The sequence below is a fragment of the Atta colombica genome, unplaced genomic scaffold (genome assembly GCF_001594045.1).
Source record: "Atta colombica isolate Treedump-2 unplaced genomic scaffold, Acol1.0 scaffold110, whole genome shotgun sequence".
Classification (NCBI taxonomy): domain Eukaryota; kingdom Metazoa; phylum Arthropoda; class Insecta; order Hymenoptera; family Formicidae; genus Atta; species Atta colombica.
In genome coordinates, this window is record NW_017259196.1 from 488,698 (window position 1) to 495,821 (window position 7,124).

Below are 7,124 nucleotides of genomic sequence, written 5' to 3' on the forward strand. Positions count from 1 at the left end.
TGAAATCAATAAATCATATAATAAAATAGATATCATATCGACGATAAAATTGCGCACTATTTACAGAAAAATAATTTTTAGAATTTACAGAAAAATAATTTTTAATAAGAAAGAGCTTTTTATAATTTATTTTATGATAATCCTTTTTAAAATTCTATGATTTCAAAGATGGCTTTTATTTTTATATTGTTAGAAATACTTTGTAAAATTAGCTAGTATTTTTAAATCTTTTCCAATAATTTTTTAAAGAGATAAATTATGAGAGAGAGAATAATTTGAATTTTAAAGATACCTCTTTATATGAATATTTCAAGCGTAAATATGCGTAACGTCAAATGATTTTTAATTTCCTGGAAGGAATGGTTTTTAATCGAGCCAGAAAATGCACTTTGTCGCATCAAAGTGAAAGTCTGACGAAAAGTACGGCAAGCTTAAATGGAGAAAAAGGTCACACGTGTAAGATGCACAATATTGGAAGGCGATCTTTAAAAGCCATTTGGCCAGAAAAAGCGATGCAAAAGAATGGATACTATTACCAAGGAAAAATCGTTAATGAAAAATTATACTATTGAGAAAACATCGAAATTGTCAATTAAGCATTATTGCAGGGGGAAGTTTTCAAATGAATATCTGCGTGATTTTGTGTGACAGCGAAGAGAGCTTAACTTTATCTTCACCATAAATTTCCCTTTACTACGTCACTTTAGATCTCGCGAACGCAGCAGGTGTTTACGGACCAAGTTTACGATTAAAGCAGGATTTCTATAATTGCATTGCGACTTTCTCGACTTTTCTGTCAAAATTCTCTTTTCTCGACGTATATAATAAAAATGTAATATTAAATTTAAATTAATCGCGTAAAATTTGTAATTTATATACATTAATTTTTAAAAATCATTTATAATATTTTTTTAAATTTCATTTAATAATATTTATAATTTTTAATACCATTCTTAAAAACTTATACTCAAATATTTTTAATAAATGAAAATTTTTTTGACAGACTTGATGCTGTCACAGTTTTGTTATGTAAATTTAAAATATAGAATAAAATATAAGAAACTAAAAAACTTTATAATAATATAAAGTTAATATATAATTATGAATAATATATCTACATTTACAGTAATTAGATAAAATATTTATATCCCCATAGATCGAGTTTCACACGATGATACAATATAAATATATAGATAATAGCCGAGATCTTCGCGCTGGCGCAAAACTCCCACCATGGATATCTTCGGCACGCGCTAGGTTCGAGGGGCGATTCGACATTTTCACGCCAAATCGAGTTCGGCTTTTTCCCCGGCATGATGTTGACGTTCTGATTTCGTGATACAGTGAAAAAAAAATAAAACATAAAGGCACTATGCACGACCCTGTGATGCAGCACGTGTTATTTTTCAATTTTTATTGAATTTGATAGTCGTCGTCAAACAAGTATACATCAATAATTGTAAAAACTACATAAAAAAAAAGTGAAGGATTAAATTATTATAGACAGACCGACGCAAAATAAAATATCGCGATAAATAAAATATTGCAATTAATTATTGTATTAAATAAAATTCATGTATAATCAGAATAGTTTCGTTTGCAAGAAACAAAAGTAAAAATAAAAATAGAAACTAAAAATCGTACTCAAAATCCACGTGGTAGGCGCGTTCAAAGTATTGTTGTTTTCTTAGAGAAATGACACATATTTTTAAAACAATGATTCATGTCATGCAATATTAATACTGTCAAGAATTAATACTGTACAAGATTAACGGTTGGCCTTCGTTCTCATTTTATTTTTATTGTAGTGAATGAATAGAGACATACAAGTGATGACATACGTGAATCAAAGAAATCAACACGAGTGCAAGGAAGTGCGTTTTATTGCAGCGTGCATTTCTACAGGTAACGCATGATGCAAAATGTAATATGTAACACATAATGTATTATACATATTTCAAAATAAATCTTAATAATATTTTTAAATATTAGGTATTTTTCTAAGTAAGTGCATATTTTTATGGTGATAAAAATTTGAGCTCTCTCGACACTTCTATATCACTTCTTTATTTCGAAAGTATAATACAATTAAAAAATGAAATTTTCAAATTATATTATTATTAAGTAATATTCTTGAGGCTTTCACGAGTGCTTTCTATATCATCCTGATAAAGTAGACTGCAAAAATCCACGAAACGTTGGCATTCCAAAAATGGACACGAAGGAAACTCGCAAAATGCACAATCTTTATATCATTATTGAGTATTGAATCAATTAAGTAAATTTACTATCAAAAGTGAACTTAATTTCATCAAAACATTACAACTCAAAAAAAGAGATTCTTTGAGAATTATAAAACGAAAATGACAAAAATAATTAATCATGTTAAAAATATATTCTTTTTGTTGATATAATATATTTAATTATAATATTTATAATTTCCTATAAAATTAAAAAAATAGTTTTTCCCTTTTTCTGGGAAATTTTTTTCAGTTATATTACTATTTTTTTTCAGTTATATTACTTTTGAAATAAAGAAATGATATATTTAGCATAAATACAAATCTTACTTATAATTAATATAAATTAGTGTTATTAAAATTGTCATAATTAATAAGAGAAATAAAAGTAACTTTATTATCCAATAATTGAAAACAATGAACTAAAAATTGTCTCCTGGATGTTTTGCGAAATTGCAATGCAACAGGTGATGCCAGACATGCAGGTCCGGATTAAAATTTATGATTGTTGCATGCATCATGCTACTCAATACATTCGTTCCAGTTTCGAAGTAGATCGTCGTCAAGATTTATGTGATCGAATATTTTCTTATGATAAATGATGGCATAGATAGAAGACACGTTCCTTTCCTAGAAAATAATTCAAACATGACTACATCATTGATTACTAATATCATGATTACTAATATATTTCAACAATATATCATCAGACGCTTTTTTTGAAATTACTCTCTGTGTAATAGAATCGCGACAGATTATTATTATTTCTGTAACTTTTTGTAAGGCATGTATTGTTTATGTATATATAAAAGAGAAAGTAATTGATACAAAAAAAATTAATTGAATACATGTAATAAAAGAAAATTAATTGATCCAAAAAAACTAATTGAATATATGTAATGAAAGAAAACTAATTGATACAAAAACAATGTATGCATCAGCATAGACGAAAAAGAAGAAAAAGAAACGAACTAGTACATCTTGATACGCGCGTTGCGCGAAAATGAGGAAACTTTAAACAGTTTAAAAAAATGATTTAATATTTTGATTTATTTTACTAAAAAAAAACTGAACGAAGAAAACAGTCGTAATAAATAACTTTACTCGTTTGTGATAAATAACTTTGTTTTCCTACCAAGTACGGTTATCTGCATTTTTATGCTGTCAAGTACATTCGATTTCAATCCGCAAGATCTTTCCTCCTCATTTAATACATAATGTATAGACGAAGTTTATTAGATGCAGCGATTAGAGTTTATCAAGTAAAATACATATATTTTTTAATTTAAAATTAATCATTATTTACATTTATACTGAAAACTATATTTATGGTATTACTGTAATAATTGAAGTAAGCATTACATTATCGCATATGCAACAAATTAAATACATATAATCCAAGCTATAATTATTTCTATAATTATAAATAAAACAAGCAAAATTCGGTATATCAAATAATTATAGCTTGAGGAAATATAGAAAATAACTTTACAGTAAATTTACATGGTAAATGCAATTTGTATGAGATTCCAATTTATTAAGAGACAGTTCATATTATCGATATTTAACGAAATTTCAACGAAGTTTCAATGGCACTGAAAACTGCAATCATGATGAATATTGCGCGCGATCACATCTGAGAGATCCAATAATTGGATACTACAATTGTCTTATAAATGAAGAAAAAGCTCACAAAGTCTTATTAGTAAGATTCTTTTTTAACATATTTTCTGTTATAAAATCAAAGCATAAATTTATAATGAGTTCCATAATATTCACAAGAAATTCTCTTGCTAATAATAAGTTTCATATTTTTATGACAAATATTAATGTTCAGTTTTATTGATCTTCTATTATAACAAAACCAAACATAAACTCAAGGAAGAGCTGCAAAGTTTTATTTGAAACGTGAATTATTTTATTTATAAATTATTTCATTACGGTAAAATATTTTGTTAGAGAGGTTAATGTTGTTTGAAAAATAAGAATTTTAACCTTAAAGACAGAGCTCTCTAAAATAAATATAATTTTACAGAACGCAATCGTCTCTGTCACAATTAATTAAATTATTTTACTCTTACTGCACTAAAATGTACAATATAATAATTTGATTGACTTTTCTTAAACTTGCTTTGCGTTAAAAATTAAATTAAAAATCAAAAGTATAATCGGATTTGTTTTTCAGTTGTCCTAACCTTATAAATTCTCTTAGTGATTTGTAATAATAAGAAATAAGAATACATCTTCTTGATATCAGTGAAAAAAGGACATTATTTTATCGAAACTTTAATTTATTACAAAACTGTATAAATTTAAAAATTTTTAAATTTTAATTACAACAATTCTAAAGAATCCGTCAGAAAATTTTATTAATTAAAATTTAGTATTAATTAATCTTAAAAATTTATTACATTAAGCGCTTTATATATACAAATCGTAATCCAATTATAATTGGTATCTATTCAATTTGCGTCATCTCGATTAAAGCATCTCTTTCGAATACATCGTGCTAGTCAAAAATAAAAATTCCGAAATTATAAAATTTAAGATAATGCACACACACACACACACACACACACACACACACACACACACACACACACACAATTCAAGATTACGGAATAAAATTCTATCAGTTACGAGACTCATCAAATTTAATATGAAAATGATTGTTCGAAATAACTTCGAACGATTCTTACATAATTACATTTGATCTCGATTGAACAGGAAATTGCTATGTGCACGCATTATCGAGTGCCCGCGCCAATCTCACATGAATGAATCTCATTGTAATCAGAAACTGATCGGTCGAGATTGCATTTTCTCGATGTTTTGTGTCAAAAAATTCGGTTTAACGCTCTCGATTCTTCTCATCCATGATTATCAATCGACATCACATTTTCGCGTTTTTCTATCATATTTGCGACGATTTCGGTGATAATACGAATCAAACTCGGATCAGATGACAGATTGAATTATGTCCCCGAGCGTTGACGCCTCTTCCGAATGAAGGATTTTAATTTCCCAATCGATAGCAGTTGTTTCAATAAAGAGTTTGATACATTAATGGAATAATTTTATAATTATTGCGTGTTGCTCTAATAAGAATCGATGTTAATCTGAACCGTCTGTTGTTTCAGAAAAGATTGTTTACACATTGTATTATATTATTGTTACTGGGAATTATTAATATTTCTAAGATAGAAGTGCAAGAACGTGATAATGTAATCGCATAGGCAATTTTCTTTTATAGGAATCATAGGAGAAAAGCGACGTTCGTTGAATCGCACATCAAGCGATACGAGATTGGCTCAATTTTATATAATGTAACGTAAAAGATCTAACTATATGGATCTCAAAAGCTTAATCGAAAGCAACGCAGCGGGATGCTACTACACTTTATTTATCGTGATCGAGATACGATCGAAGATATAAAATGTCTTGCATGATTGCACTAAATAATTTTTCATTGTCATTTCAAAAGTCTCACATATTTTGTAAATAAAACTTGAATAAAGACAATAAATAGATACTGCTGTATAGAATTGAAGCGTTTCTAAATCTTTAAAGCTTAACAAAGTGCGATCTATTGACTGTGATCTATTGATCGAACGGCAAGTTAATGTCTGAAAATTTGTACCAATAAATTACCAAGATAAATTTGTACCAATAAATTATAAGCGCAGACATGTCATGTTAAACTAAATGAAGACATTTCTGTAACTTCAGAAAATGCAAGAATAAGAAAAATCGTGTGGTACGTGAAAAGATACTCAATGTAGAAAATTTTCGAAAATTTTGTTAAAATAAATAATCAAGTGTGCGTTCATCGAGCAACTTTTCATTAAAATTTAATGTGATGCAAGTAGAACAAATTATATATGCGTTACTTATAATCCAATCATAGCTTTCTGTTATTAAAATGTAAATTATTTGAGCTAACAAAGGCATTCTTTGCGTTTAAACATGCAATAACTAAAACAGAATTAAAGATCGCATGCTTTAAAATGATAATATTGTATTATATAAAAAATCGAATTCGTTTTAACGGCTAATGTTATAAAGAAGAATTAGAAGTACAGTTCATAACAAAAATCAACAGCTTTATATCCGAAGCATGTTGGAGAGTTCATTAACAAAATGTGCCAGAATACAGATGAATTATACTCGAGAGAAATCATTTCGCGTTGAAAATTATACAAACGATGGAACGTAAGCTAGATAAATCAGAGAATTTCTCATACTAATTTTGCGGAACGGTTTCCGGATAATGTTTTGACGACGAAGAAGTTAACGATTCATTGGGAACAATTAGACAATGCTGAATGTCAGTTGGGAGCGCGATTTGCTTCGAAAATAGCCCCATGTGTTTCCGTTCTGTTCGATGAACGACGTTCACGAAAGTACCGTGTCGTCGATTACAACATCAACGTAAAAGCAACAAGCGCAGAGATGAGCATCCTCGCGCGCGCGTGGAAACGATCCGCGAACGATGACGCAGAACAAGTTTAGGATTCCGACGAGAATGCAAGGTGGTGTGCCGTGTGCGATTTGTGGCTTTTGTAAGGTGCTGGAATATCTAGTTTTGTTTTGTCAGAGCATAATTGTCGATTGATCTGCAGCTCACGTGACTTTTAGATGAAATCGGAATTGTTTTGCATCGACAAGATTGATTTAAGTAGATCAATTTCGATCGAAAAATAATTATTGAAAATATTATTATTGTTATTGGAAATATAGCCGGAAATATAGTCTGCCTAAACGATTTTTCGTGCAAGCTCTGCATATTGTGTACATATATATTGAAATATTATAAAATTAAAAAGTATCATAATTTAATTTAATAAATTTTACTTTAATTAAAAAGTACCAAGTGATTATATA